The sequence below is a fragment of the Peromyscus eremicus genome, chromosome 18, assembly GCF_949786415.1.
Source record: "Peromyscus eremicus chromosome 18, PerEre_H2_v1, whole genome shotgun sequence".
In the NCBI taxonomy this organism is placed as follows: Eukaryota; Metazoa; Chordata; class Mammalia; order Rodentia; family Cricetidae; genus Peromyscus; species Peromyscus eremicus.
Genome location: NC_081434.1, coordinates 30643505 through 30659507, shown reverse-complemented (window position 1 = coordinate 30659507; position 16003 = coordinate 30643505). Strand labels below are relative to the sequence as shown.

The 16003-nt window shown below is 41.7% G+C and overlaps 1 pseudogene; it reads right to left on the bottom strand.

Annotated features, from left to right (window-relative positions):
* Positions 1–383: 383 nt before the first annotated feature.
* On the bottom strand, positions 384–1405 carry LOC131895375 (transaldolase-like; annotated as a pseudogene).
* Between the last annotated feature and the right edge of the window lie 14598 nt (positions 1406–16003).

Here is a 16003-nt window from a genome sequence, read left to right as displayed (position 1 = left end):
AGAAGATATTGGCCGCCTTCAGGATTCTGTTTAAAGCTTAGGAACCCGAGGACACTGAGTGTTTGTGGCTAATCTCAGTCTTCATGGCTACCTGCAGCTCTGCCAGTGGTGATGTTGGCCTCTGCTTTCTCTCTGCCCTACTCTGTGGGCTTAGATGAACAAGGGGTAGTGGAGATAATGAAAACAATGTTTGAGTTTTGTGCATTTCATTCATTTATTCGCTCTCTCTCTCTGAAAAAGTGACTGCTTTAATGAGTCAGACAAAATTTCACATAAAATCAGAAACCTATGATCCATTGCTTCTCCAATCACTAAAAAAATGCAAGATTCGTCACAAGCCGTGTGCAATTAAGACCTAGCTCAAAGTCAGCACAGGTCTGGGGTCAGCAGATGCTGCACAGCCTTCTATTCTTAACATCCATTCTGGGAGCATCTATCTGCTCTAATGTCATGGCATCAGCAGCAAACTTGTGGATTCCATGTGAGCTTCTCCACAGCCAATTATTCCTCATTGTGCAGCCAAGGGAAGGTCTTCTTATCCAGATCTACTTTCTCCAACTCAATGGTCTGGGCCCCTTCAATGGAAAACACAAGTACCAGCTGGGTGTTGTCCTTGAGCAGCTTCCTGGGAACTTGGGTAAAACGGTGAAGAAATCGCAGCCTGACAGTACTTTGATCTCACTGGAGTTATGGAAAGAGGCGCCCATGACAATCGTCTCATGACCAAACTTCTTCAGTAGCTATAGGTTTTGGTGACATCTTTTACCCCAGGGTCCTCCTGGGGCTTACAGGATTTCTTGTCTGTGTTTTCCACATTCAGGTCAAGGATGTGCCCCGCAAAGGGAGAGTGGAGCATCACACCCACTTCAGCACAGGCCACAGCCTGGGTTAAGGAGGAAAACAAGTTTCATGTGGCATGGGATGCTGTGCTTCTTTTCCAGATCCTTTCCAGCCTGAATTTCCTCCCATGTTGAGGATAACTTGATGAGAATTCTGTCCTTGTTGATCCCAGATTCTTTGTAAAGCTCAATGAGGTACCTGGCTAGGGTCACTGTTGCATCCTTATTAAAAGAAAGCCTTGTATCCACTTCTGTGGATACGTGGCCTAAATCTTTAGTATTTCTGCTCCGAACAGCACAAAAACCTCATCAGTAGCATCTAACTTTGCTCTTCTTGTGGCCCATCCAGCTTCTTGCTGTAGGCGATGGCCTCCTCCACCAGCTCTTGGTAGGTGGTATTTGTGCTGCAGCCAGGATCCAGGATGGGTTACTGGTGGCATCTTGGGACTTGTACTCACTCATCAACCGCATTGAAATCACCTGTGTCAGCCACTCTGGTGGTGAACTGCTTGAGCTGGTCTAGGGAGTCCTCCCATTTCCTGGCACTTTACTGGGGACCCGGACATATCAAGGCATGTACAGCTGAGGGTGCAGTAGGAGCATGGTGACCCACAATGCCTTGCATTTCATTCTGGAAGCATAAGAGAAATTCAGATTGCACAGTGGAGAAAAGAACACTTACGTCCTCAGTTTCCATGGTCTTTTCTCCCTTCCCCCTAATGCATGATGGGAAAAGAAAACATTATTTCCCAGGCTAATGGATAATGGCACCTTAGAACTCTGTTACTCCTTATCACACTAGGTGTGTGAATTTACATCTTTCTTAGGCAAAGGAGAAACTGACCTGGGTAAGTATTTGTATTTTTATTTTAATAAAAGTTTACTATTTACAAAATATACATGGTTGGAAAACTACTTCCTGGCTGAACGGGTATTAGCTAAGGATGATAATTTCAATAGGATTTTATTTTAGCTTAAAGAGTTTAATAATAAGTAAATTTTCCTAATTTGTAATGTATTTCCAGGAGTTTTTCTTTCTTTTTTTTATTTTTGAGATCATATTTTAATTAAAACATTTCTTTTTTTCCCTTTCCTTCCTCCAAACCCTCCCATATACCTCTCCCTGCCTCTCTCCATTAATTGTTATTGCATACATATTTGTATGTGTATATACATATACAATCCCAGATATAACCTGTTGAGTCCTTACAAAATCACTTGTATGCATGCATGTTTTCAGGGCTGATCATTTGGCACTAGATGGCCAATTGGTATGCTTCTCCATGAGGAAGGCCACCATTCCTGCTCCCAGTTTTACTCAGTTGCCTGTAGTTCTTTGTGTAGAGTTGAGGCCCATCCTCCAACACCCCCTCCCCCACCCCATGCAGTTTGGCATGTTTATTGATATCTTTCTTCAGCTCACATTTAAGTGGTCATGTTGACAGGACTTTATGGGTGTAGCTTTTGATGTTACTAGGAGACACAATCTCACAGCAAAGTTCCCGATCCTCTGGCTTGCACAATCTTTCAGCTCTCTTTCCCAATGTTCCCTAAGCCTTAGATGTGGGAGTGTTTTGTAGGTGTGTCTATTGACATTGAGCCCCATAACTCTGCATATTGATTGGCTGTGGTTTTCTGTAGTGGTCTCTATCTGTTGAAAAAAGAAGTTTCCTTGATGAGGGGGTAAAGGCTACCCTTATGTGTGTGTATAAGGATAATGCTTACAGACTATTGTTAGGGATTATGCTATTTTAGTGAATTAGCGGTTATAGACTCTTCTACCATAACCATGACGTCACTAGTACTGATTAGTTGGATAGGTTTCCAGTACCAAACATAGTATCCTTGTTGAGTGTGTGGTAAGTCCAATTAGAGAGCTGTTGGTTACCACCATGATATGTGGCCACTACGGCCCCCATGCTGGTAACTGAAGTGGTTCATAGCTGTCGTGGCTAGGTTGGACTGTTGGTTACCTTTCTCCTTTAGAAGCTTGTGTGGAGCCTTCTGGCACCATGAAAGCTAGTCAGGGTGGGCACTTAGGTTTTTTTCCAGCTCAGGAACCTCTGGGCCCTGTTTCTAAAGTGTGTGGTGTCTTCAGTAATAGGGACTTACTTTATATCTCCATGGAAACCAAGGGCAGCAGCAATAGGCTATGTGTTTTGGGAGTCTAATTAGACAGCCCTGACCTACAACTCAAAAGAGGGTTTTACATATTTGGTATTGGGGTTTTTGTTAGGTGGTCTTTGGCTCTTAGAGGGAACACCACCATCTCAGATGATAAAAGTTCATTAAAACTATGTATGTGCCAGGCAGTGACAGTGCACACCTTTAATCCCAGCACTTGGGAGGCAGAGGCAAACAGATCTCTGTGAGTTCAAGGCCAGCTTGGTCTACCGAGTGAGTTCCAGGACAGCCAGGGTAGTTACACAGAGAAACTCTATTTCAAAATAACAAACAAACAAAATAAAAACAAAATACAAAAACGAACCAGCAAACAAAACCATGTATGTATATATTTATACACTGAATTATGTACATGATAAGTTGTTAATTTGTAGGTAATAAGTGACAGTAGTATGATTCCTTGTGACTTTTTAGCCATCCAAATAGTCATTATACCCACTGTCTGAGTTTGAGGAGACTATGGCTGTGATGAAACACCATCAGCAAAAGAACATTGGGAAGGAAAGGGTATATTTGGTTTACACTTCTACATTATAGTCCATTACTGGCTTGCTTCCTATGGTTGTTTAGCCTGCTTTTGTAGTGGGTAGCTTTTCCAGCTTTGACCCGGAAGTACTAGTGTAGGCACCAACCAGATGACTGGCATCCTACCATTCCCCTTTGCTCCTTTCTACCTTCTTCAGAGTTTATCTAACACAACAGTGTGGGCAGATGCAGAAGGATTTTAACAGGAAGACCAAACATACATCCAAACATACGTAGTGGTCCCTGCTTTAAGTCTTCCCCTGCTCTTCTTCTGACTGGAACACTTCCTACCCAGTGACTCCTCTACAGAGCCCCACTCTCCCTTTTCTGCTGTATTTGTTTGTCCACCAGCAGCCTCTAAGCAAGTCTGTAAAAGGACATCCTCCATCCTTCCTGGGCCCCCTCTCACCATCTTTGTTAACGTTTAGTGCTGGAATGGATCGCCATCTGGGCTCTTACAGATGCATTAGCCTATTGATTCATAATCGCCCTCTTCTGGAAAGTACCTTCTGTCTTTTGATGATTATAGGATTCCAGGCCCTTGCTTTCCATAGTGTAGGCACCCAGTAATTGCATCCCCCACTTTTCTTTCTGCTGTGGCAAAATGCCAGATGAAAATGATGTCAGGAAGGTAGACTTTATTTTCCCTCACAGGAAGCAGGGAATTATGAATACAGCTGTTCAACTTGCTTTCTCGTTTTCATTCCATCCAGGGCTCCATCACATGGTGCTACCTGTATTTAGGGGAGTATGGTGATATTTTATTTGTGCTGAAATATGATTTTATTTTTATGTTAATAGAGTTGCCTGGGGAGCAGAGCTAAGAGCAAGCCATTAAGTAGAAGTCTGGTAGTGGTAGCACACGCCCTTAATCCAATCACATGTCCAGCAGAGCCTCTGTGTGTTCAAGGACACCGCTAAGTGGTGACTGAACCTTTAATCTTAGTACCAACCATAGAGACCTGGAGGTCTATATAGACAGGCAGTGATGAGGAAGTCATGTGGTTGGGTTTATAGCCAATGAGAAGGCAGAACAGAAAGGCAATAAAAAGACAGGACACAGGAAGAAGATCTCTCTCTCAGGGAGAAGGATGGCAGCGAGTGGTAAGATAAGGTGGTCTTAGCTCTTGGCTACTGCTTGATCTCTGGGCTTTTAACTCTATTTGACTCTGTGTTTCTTATTTAATAAGACCGTTTAGAATTACGTCTACAGGGGAGGTCTTCACATCTCGATTAATCTAATCTAGGAACTCTCCCATAGACAGTGGATGTATACATAGGTTTGTCTCCTAGGTGCTTTTAGATCCTGTCAAATTAACAGTGTTCACTAGTAATAGTTGTGGTGAAAATGAAAATGAGCAGCCTGAAGGCATTATCCCCACCTAACAAGATGGAGCTACTATGCTATAACTCCAGGTCTGATACATCATTTCAGGTACAATGTATTGACTGTCTAGAATTTTATGGTCACTTTTCAAGTATTACGTTATATCTTCTCTATAGCAATCCTTTAACTAGAGTAATCTCTAATGAATAGAGAGTAAAAAATAGCTCAGAGAGGTCTCACAAACTGGCCAGGGCCAGTTACCTTACTACCTGTTACATATCATGAACCTACATTTTGCAATGCCAACAGTGAGGTTTGTACCACTTCACCCAGAATTAGAGCAGAAAGCAGAGTGTTGTACTAATGCAGGGCAAAATATATCCTGGTGAAAACTAAATTGTAGATATAACTGTCTTGTTAAATAAGAAACACAGAGCCAATGCAGAGATGAAAGCCCAAGAGGTCAGAGTAATAGCTAAGCGCTAAAAACCTTACCCTTCACTGCTGCTCCTCTCCTTCCCTCCACAAGTGTGCTACTTCCTGTGTATCTGTCTTTATATAGACTTTCTGTTCTGCCTTCTCATTGGTTGTAAACCCAACCACATGACCTCCTCATCACTGCCCATCTATACAGACCTCCAGGTCTTCTATGGTTGGTATTGAGATTAAAGGCATGTGTCTCCATGCTGGCTGTATCCTTGAACACACAGAGATCTGCCTAGCTCTGTCTCCCAAGCGCTGGGATTAAAGGCGTGCGCCACCACCGCCCAGCTTCTGCTATGGCTTGCTATTAGGTCTGACTCCCAGGCAACTTTATTTATTAACATACAAATAAAATCACATTTCAGTACAAATAAAATATTACCATACTAGATACTTGTTAGTTTCTCTCGTTTACCTAGCTAGCTAACCAAGGATCACCTTAGCATTGCATTCTAACTCTGACCCTGAAAAGGATAAACCATCCCAGGAGACACCTCCTCCTTTAAAATCCTTGTTAGGTATCATTTATGTATCATAAAATATACTTGAGTGTACAGTTGTGTTTGGTTTTGACAGCACTCTATATTGTATGTAGCAACTAGCACCATCAAGATGTAAAATATTTTGTGAAAGATAATGGGATGGAAGTAAAAGATGCTCCCATGATTCCAAACAGCATTCTGTGCCCTTTATAGTTAATCCTGGTTCTCCTCTTCCTGACCCAACCCCTGCCCCTAGAGTAGAGACCCTGCTTCATCTTTAGCTGAGGATGTATTTGTTTGGCTTTAGTCTGGACATACTTCTCTTTCTCCTTGTTATTTTCCAGTTTCTCTTCTACACCTCATCATGATGTCAGTGTTCAATGACCCAACCACACTCCAGAAGGCAACAGAAAAAGTCATCTGGGGAGCGAGGCTGGCTCAGGTCATCTTACTTATGTCAACCCCATTAAGTTTTCATTAACAATCAGAATGGGGCTCCTCAAATTCAGTAAGCTGCTTGGAAGAAAGAAAGCTGAACGGATGAGGCCAGCTTACATTTTCTCAGAAACTAGAGAGTCTAGGCAGCTGAAGGCATCATAGAGGTCATTGCCAATTTCACACTGAACAATTAGCCACCCTCTTTCTCATCAAGTGGCAAAATGACCATGAGAGCCCCTTGTAAGGATCAGAACATTTCATTGACTCCTCAGGGTTTTCTGTGGAGTCATCATTAGGCACAACATAGCCTCTGATATTGAGATTACCATTTAGATTAGGAAAGGACTGTGTGAATGTTATGAACACTTTCACTTAATTATTTTTCAGGACAGTCTTAAGAGGCAGAATTTGAACTCCTCCATGAGGCTAGTCTATTTGCTTTCCATGGATTTCATTCCTACTACTTCTAGTTCATTCATAGTTATCCCTGCACATGTGTGTGCACGCTCACGCTCATGTGCATATTCATGTAGCGTGTGTATGTATCTGTTTATGAATGTATACTTCTGTGAGCATGCTTGCAATGGCCAGAGAAGGTTATTGTTTTATCACTATCCACCATTTGAGACAGGTCTTTCACTGAACCTAGACTCATGGCCAGGAAGCCCCAGAAATCTTCTTGTCTCAGTTACCCACAATGCTAGGGTTGTAGTTGTGTGGTAACCCATACCAGCTTTTTATGTTGCTGGGATCTGAATTTATATATTTATGCTTTTCACAAATGCCCTTCCTCACTGAGCCATCTCTTCAGCCCTACCTCTGTGCATGGTTAATTCAGCTTAATATGTTATTTATTTCAGGGTGCTTCTTTCAGAGATAGGTGCTGTGAAGAAGATCGTGAATGCTGTGTTTAGTCAAATACAGGCGGTATCACTTGAAAACAGCGTGGCTACATGCAAGCTCTATATACATTGTCTGCCTCAGTTCCTTATCCTAAAGAGTCCATACCTGTTGTATTAAACTTCATTTCAATTTGGTCAGGGTCAATTACTCTGTCACTAAAGTGAGAAAAGACGCATACCAAATGGAGATGGAGCTGAGCATGCAACCTTGATGATTGTGAAAGGAGAAAGAAATTTCACTATGAAGCAGTGGACTCCGTCAAGAACTCAGACTAGAGCTGTAGGGGGCCCAAAACAGCTTGACCACACAGCTGCCATGATAGGCTGACTGACAGGCAACACCCAGATCGAGGAAAAGCCGTAAGCTAATACCACCCAGGGATGGGCCAGCATCTAAGGGGAAGTACCTGACATCCCAAACATTCCAACCATTAGCTATAACTAGATAAGATCGCCAAATGTCCCTGAGCCTAGCACATATCTATTTCCCTTTTACAGACACCCCTAGACAAAAGTCAGCCAATGAGGGTCCTGAACCCTGGAAATGACCTCACTCCAACCTCTGTTATGATAAAAATTCTATCCCACCTGGCTTGGAGCTCTTTGCTCTCATTGCTGTGTTGGACAGACAGAGAGACCAAGGTCTGAGCTTGAAATAAAAACTCTTTGCTTTTACATATGAGATTCAATCTCTGCGGTGTAGATGAATTTCTAAAAGGTCTTATTAAATAAAAAACATGGAGCCAAATACAGGGGTAAAAGCCTTAGAGAGATCAGGGAAATAGGGAAAGCCTCCAGCCAGCCTTACCTCACTAACTCTGGAGCTTCCCAATGTGAGTTACTTCCCGTCTACCCATGTCTATATGCCTTGCTGTTCTGCCATCTGATTTCCTCTCTCTGTCCAGCTATATCACTTCCTCTTCCTGCCCAGCTCTGTCATTTCCTGTCTGTCTGTACAGACCTCCAGACCTCCATGGTTAACTAGTGTTGGAATTAAGGCATGTGCCACCACAGCTGGCTCTATTCCCTAGTGTGGCCTTGAACTCATAGCGATCCTGCCTGCCAAATGATATGATTAAGGGTGTGTGCTACCATTGACTGACTTCTTTGTTTACTTAAAATGGCTTGCTATTTCCTCGGATCTCCAGGCAAGCTTTATTTATTAAAGCACAAATAAAATATCACCACATTTCAGCACAAATAAAATATCATTACACTGTGGTGGTCTTTTTTGGGGGGGTCCCTGAGATCTGGGCATAACAAGAGCAACCAGCGTCAGAATAGAGACAGGAAGGAAGAGCTGAGAGTTTGGTAGCTGGAGTTTCTTCTGTCTCTAGTGGTTCTTAACCTTCCTGGTGCTGTGACCCTTTAATATGGTTCCTCATGTTGTGGTGACCCCCCAACCTTAAAATTATTTTCTTTGCTACTTTATAACTGTGATTTTGCTATGGTTATGAATCGTCATGTAAATATCTGTGTTTTCTGATCGACTTAGTTAACTCCTGTGAAAGGATCATTCAATCCTCCATGGGGTCTCAACCCATAGGTTGAGAACTGCTGTTCTGGATCTCATTGAAGGACAGCAAGCCATACTCAATTCTGTCTAAGTGAACAACAAAGGACAGAGATACACAATATATGGGGCAGCGTTAGAAGCAATGTTTGTGACAAATTAAATCTAGGCTCTACTCCATTCTCTTCCTCACAGTTGAATCTGCACTACAGAGTTAAAGGCAAGGTGTTTAGCTACTGCGGGTAAGGGGACCCTCAGATATATATGTGGACACTGAGAGGACAGAGCAGATGCTATAACAGGCTGCTCAGTCTTCTCTCAGAGATCAGGCCTCAATTTCAGTTTCCTGAGACTGGACATGCAGTTTCTGAGGAGGAGTCATAAGCAAAGGACAATCAAGCTCCAACACCCTGACAGCAAGGATGAGGAGGCCTGGTATGTACATACAGTCCAGGCTTGAGCCATAAATAGCTCAAGGTGATATCCATATAAAGATGAAACCTGAGACTTGTCCAGGCCTTCTCCAAAATGGAAAACTGTAGCCCTGACCAGCCCCTAACTAGACATAAGCCAATTAAAACATACTAATATGATTGCCACTTGCTTACGCCAATCATATCTGAATTGACTGCTCTAGGACCTCCCCTTGGCTATACTTAACAGGAGCCCACACATCCCTCTTGGGGTCTTTACCATCTTGCTTTTGTGTGGGTCCCAGCATGCTGGAATAATAAACGTTCTTGTTGATTGCATACATGGATGGTGGTCTTTTGTGGGACTTCTCCAGAACCCAAACAGCCACATGTTTGTAGGAACAGAAAAGTTTTTTCTGCATTTCAAAGACACAGTAAATATCAAGATTAAAAGGAGTAGCACATCAAACACAAACAATCAAAAGACCTAGGCATGGTAGCCCCATCTGTAATCCCATTGACTGGAGGCTGAAGCAGTTTGCATTTAAGGAGGCTAGCCTGTGCTACATGGTGAGGTTCATGCCAACCTGGGATACAAAGTGAGATCTTGTCTCAAAACATGTTGGATATTAATTCTTTTTCAATTTTTTTTCAAGACAAGGTTTCTCTGTGTAGTTTTGGATCTCGCTCTGTAGACCAGGCTGGCCTTGAACTCACAGAGATCCACCTGCCTCTACCTCCTGAGTGTTGGGATTAAAGGCATGTGCCACCACCGCCTCATGTTATTAAAAACAAAAATGGGATGCAAAAAAATTGGAAATGAATGTGAAATAAACATAAACCAGATAGGATATTTCAGTAATAAAAGAACACATAGAATTAAAACCAAATTCTTAAGATCTCAATATCTAATGAACAGAAGGAGAATTTAGTTTAGATAATAAGTATAGATAACAAATGAAAGGGATATTTTATAGTAACATTGACTGACTGAGTATTTACCGTGTGTCAGGCACCATGCTGTGCATTTGCACACTTACTTGGTCTTTACAGTCCTAAGTGCCAGGCTTTAGAATGAACACCGGTTTATCGATGTATAAGTAGGCAGAGAGGCGAGGCAGGCTTAGGGCCGGGCTTATGTCTCAATTGCCTTTGTGTTTATTGAATTTAGGCTGTTGTTCTCAGTATCTCTGTGAAAGAGACTATGAAAAAATATTTTATTGCTCATGGAAACACACAGAAACAATTTCACACTCATTCCATGTGAATAGTACCTTCGCAGACTCCAGCATCTTGAGCTGACACAAACAGATGGACATTTCAAATTACCAAATCCTAAAGGATCTATCGTGTAGATTATTTTTAAATGTATTTAAAACCTTAGGTAACAACATTAGTAAAATTTAGAGAGCTAAAAAGAAAATTGTTTTTATGTTATGTGTGTATGAGTGAGAGTTCACACACACGTGTGTGCAGACGGGTGCATGTATATATGTATGTGCATACATGTGGGTCTGTGGATGTGTACATGAGTGTATGTGCACTTGTATGTGTGTCTATTTGTGCATGGGTGCATGTAGGTATATGAATATGTGAATGTGTGCATGGTATGTATATGCACACGTTCACATGTGTTTATGTCATGTGCTGTGCATGTTTTACCTGGTAGGCTACTGAATTTTTAAACTGTTTAAAAAAACTTGTGCCCCCGTTACCATTTGTTCTTTTCTTGAAGACCAAGAATTTTATTCTTAATTAACTTTATAAAAAGTCTATCTGCATTACCAGAGTTTGGTAAATCCACTTGTTAGAAGATAAATGGAAATAGTTTTATTCATTGAAGCCAAGGCGGGAGGGGTAGAAATAAGATTCACAAACCAACTGATTCCAACATCTGTCATGTTTGGACAGAATGTTTAAGCCGTAGTTTGAATATAAAGTGAGTTTTGGATGGCCAAGAAATTCTTATTTCAGGAACAGTTTACCTCAAGGACATTTTATGGATTTTTTTTTTTTTTTTTTTACTTTTTTGAACAGTTATCTAATTCTAGCATGGGCAAGTTCCAAAGCAGAACTAGCGAAGGCTTTTGGGAAAAGATGGGTTGGAGATGCTAACGAGAAAATGGAAGTGCTATTAGCGCAGCATGAGGCCCTGTGTGTTTGATTTCTCCTTTCCCTTCCTCATGCTGATCCAGTCAGTCAACCCACCCCGCATTCTTTGTCTGCAAAGCCTCCCAACTTCCTGTGTTTGTGCTGCTGGATACGACTTCAAATTTGAGCTCCTCGCTCCCAGGCTGTGCAGTCAAAGGCCTCTGTGACCCGTGTTTCTGTCTTTGGAAAGCCGCCACACAGATTTTCTGAGCCACTTGGCTTGTGACACTGAACTTGGGCTTTCCCTCACTTCTACACTGAGATGCTCAGCTAGGGCTTCACATCTCTGATCGGCAGCCCTTGATATCTGGTGGGATTTCTCTGTTTCCTCGACCCCAGGACATATCTGTGTGTTGTTTATTCATCATGTGAGTTCTGTTTTCCACATGCATGTCATGTTTTCCCGGCTTCGTGGTTTTCTTCAGATAACTTTCAGTTTTCCCAACTCTGTTTCTTATTTATTTATTTATTTATTTATTTATTTATTTATTTATTTATTTATTTATTTATTTATTTATTTGGTTTTTTGAGACAGGGTTTCTCTGTGTAGCTTTGCGCCTTTCCTGGAACTCACTTGGTAGCCCAAGCTGGCCTCTGCCTCCCAAGTGCTGGGATTAAAGGCGTGCGCCACCACCGCCCGGCCTTTTTTTTTTTTTAATGTGTTATTATGACCATATTTTGTGGCAAGGCCTTGTCCAGTGTTTATGTAGATTCACATTAATTAATTAATTAATTAATTAATTAATTATGTGCGTGTGTAGCAGGGGGCTGTACCACGATGCCTGTGTGGAGGTCAGAGGACAACTTGGAGGAATTGGTCTCCTCCTTCTGTGAGGTGGGTTCTGGAGACAGAGCTCAGGTTGGTGACAAGCACCATTTCCAGCTGAGCCCTCTTACCCGTCCCGTTATTTAGATTTCTGATCTTAGGTGTTGTTACCCTTTCCTTCCCATACTTTCGTTTCAGGGCAGTTGCAGATTCATGAAACAGTGGAGCAGAAAGCACAGAGGTCACCATCCACCCAGTCCCCACATCCCCTCCACTGGCTGCATCCTCTACCCAGGTGGGATCTTTGGTACCATCTGCTCTTCCTGGATGCACCGTTTGCCCCTCGGGAAAAGTCTACAAGGTTGGTAGTTTTCAGTGTGGGTGTGGTCACCTCTGTGGATTTGGTGAAATTGATAACACACCCACCATGATCACATCAGATAGAACAATTTCAATGCCTTAAAATCTCTCTGTTCTGACGCCTACCTCCCGCCCACCTCTCTTTTCTGTGACTGTGGGAAATCGCTAATCTTTTTTATTGCCTCTGTAGTTTTGTCTTTTCCAGACTGCTTTTTAGTTCGAGTCAGGCCATGGCAACCTTTTCAAACGAGATCATTTCGTGTAGCAGCATGCATTTAAGAGCCATCTATGGAGCAATACCCATTTAAAATTCTCTTATGCTTCCATGGCGTGTTAACTCATTTCCCTTCAGTGTTGAGTTCCATTATCCATTGCTCCACAGCTCATTTATCCGTTTACCTACTGAACGACGCTTTTATGGCTTCCACATTTTGCCAATTATGAGCTTAGTTGTGATAAACGTTCAGGTGCAGTTTGGCATATGAACACGCAGTGACTTTTCGAACTCCTTTACCTAAATACCAACAGTGTCCAAGAGTACATTTGGCTTTGGGACAGCTGTCAAATCACTGTCCTGCACTCTGCCTACAAAGAATGGCAGTTCTGCTTCTGACTTCTGCAGGATTTGGGATTTGGCTCTGTAGGTCTCTCAGTATTCATGGGGTACACATCTAATTTTGTTTCAGAAGTTTCCAGGTACATTGTATGTTTGAGAGCTATTTCATCAAATAAAAGATTACATAACCTGGCTATACATCCATAGCCTAAATTTGATTTTAAAAATTGCCCAAATCATTAGATATAAATGGAATGATTCAGAGACCAGTTGTTAATGAAGATCTAAATGCAAGTTCTTTATGCTGTAATACTCAAGACATGGGAGTTGCCTGAGAAAAAATTGAAGACTGTAGATTATTTCAGTTTTGAAAAAATGTATTTTTGCTTATGTCAGCCAATTTATTTAATTATGTAATCTTATTACATTTCTTATTTTTGGTGTGTATATGCATGCATATAATTTTAATTGTTTTGATCTAACCAGAAATTAATCACAGTTAATATATTTGCCTTCTTTTGATTTTTTTTACATAGCTGTGAGTCTCTAGAAGGCAAGAAATAAATTTTAATTAAAAAGAAAAGGTTTATCTTCTTACCTTCTAGAGAGTCACAACTATGTACAGAAAACCAAAAGAAGGTAAAGTGGCTTGGTATGAGAAGAAAGCCTCCAGAACCAGGGAGACCAATCATGTAACTTTGAATCATCACCTGAACAGAGAGAGCTTCCTTTTCCCCTGCCTTCTGGTTGCATGCACAACCAAAGTCAACTGAGTGATGCCTGGTGACATTGAACGAGGGCAGATGGGCTGCCCACACACCACTGATTTAAATATCAGTCTCTGGAAACACCTGCATGGACACGCCCTCCCCTGAGTAGTCCTCAGTTTGACCAACTACAAACCTGCAATTAACTGTAACACGGTGGCACTCCCGTCCCTGCCTTAGCTTTTAAAGTAAGAAGCAGAAATAGATACAGAAAAGACTAGAATCGTATGCATTGGAAGTCAAGTGTGTTAGCGCATTGGTAATCTCAGAATTTGGGAAGTTGAGGCAGGAGAACCATGGGTTTGAGAGGAGCTCTTTGGGTTCTCACACATGATCTGTCTATATAGATATATTTATGTATGTATGTATATATATATATGCATATACAGATATATGTATGCATATATATGTGTGTGTGTGTATTCATTTACAGTACATTTAGCTGTATCAGGAACACTTCTAACTTCTAGTTAGAGCACAAAAAAGTCAGGTTGTTATTTCTATCCCAACAAAAAATAAACATCAAGTTAATCTTCAAAATTAGAACTTTCTTGAACTGAATGGTGACTTAACAATACAGGAAAATTAATCTGCCAAATATGTGTGGGAAAAAAGAAAGAAAGAAAGAAAGGAAGAAAGGAAAAAAGGAAGGAAGGAAGGAAGGAAGGAAGGAAGGAAGGAAGGGAAGGAGAAGCAGAGATGTGGATATCGGCTTAGCTGAGTCCCCATTTTTCTGGCTACTGGTGTGCACAGGAGGAAGACAACTGTCACAGAGTGAATAAAAATATATTGGTAGAAAACTCAATTGAATTGTTGAAAGCCAGGAGTGCCTTGTGTGTGTGTATGGAGAGCTCACGGAAGCAGGAGGTGCATGGGGGATGTATGTGCATGTACACATTCCTCTCCATAGACTTTCCTGTGTGAGAGAGAATGCGGGTGGGTCAGACACCAAACATACCTTTCCAGTGGTGCAGGATGGGGAGAAGAGCAGAAAGAAATGTAGAAAGACATAGAGACGGGTATTGACCCTTCTCTCATGGGTTTCCTGTAGAAAATCAGTCTTTGGTCACTGGGGAAGAGCAACATGCCCCATTTTCACAGGTGAAGGGATCAGAATGAGGAAAACAATCCCACACCATTGGGTAAAGAGTACAAGCCCATCCTGGACGCAGCTCATTAGAGCTTCCCCAGGGGAGAAGAATTGCCAAAAGAGCAGCATGTTCAGAGGCCCGGCACACACATCTCTGTGAAGATGAATGGCAAATCAGAATGAGAGGAAAATTTCCATCTGTCACTCAAAAAAAAAAAAAAAATCTGGTTAAGTGCCAAGTAACAAGTCACATCAGTATACCACTGTGGTTGTGATAAGACCATGGAAGCCATGGAAGTACAGTATCCCAAAGAAGCTGAACACTGAGCTTGGAAGAGGGACCCTGAGAAAGCTCTACATTAAGCTCAAGGGGACCCTAAGGGCATTTGAAACCATGGGTGTTTTGAGTACGGTCACAGCACTGTAACACCAGAACGCAGGTCAGCTACCGAGAGGGACTTACTGACCCTTCACCCACAAACCCTTAGCAGACTGTGACCCTCAACCATCAGCAAAACAAACAGCATTCACTCTAATTATGTCTCACCTACAAAACTTGACATCTTAAGACACAAAATAAGGTAAGAAAAATATGACTATGGTCAAGAGACAGAGCAACCTCAGAACTCGGATATGGTTAGATGTTAGAAATACTGGAAAAGCAATTAAGAATTACTGTGATGACTCCGTGAAAAGTTCTAGTGAAACTGGAAGATAAAAATCACAAACAGCTAAGGAATTTCACTAGAAAGATGCACAGTTACTGTGAAGACCCATGTCAAAGGAGGGACGACTTGGTGGGGGCCATTAGTAGACTTGATATGGTCCAAAGAAGGACTAGTGAGCTTTCTAATAGATTAATAGAAATCAGTGGGAATGAAACACAAGATGAAAGAATAAAGCGAGATACAATACAGAGTGTATAATGGCCATTGGACAATATCAAAAGGTCTAGGAAATGTGTAGTGGGAATAATAAATAGAAAGCAAGAGAGCAGGGAAGGGCGTGCATAAGCCATGTTCGTCTTGAATGTAACAGACACACATATGAAGAGGAGTGTGAGTGAACAGAGACTTCTCTCACCTGAAATTACATAAGTCGGAAGCCTCTTTAATATGCTGGAAAATAAGAAGCATATGCAGAATTCTTTACTTTGAAGTTTAAGATACAAGCGCACATAAGAACTTTCTAAATAGACAAAAAACAA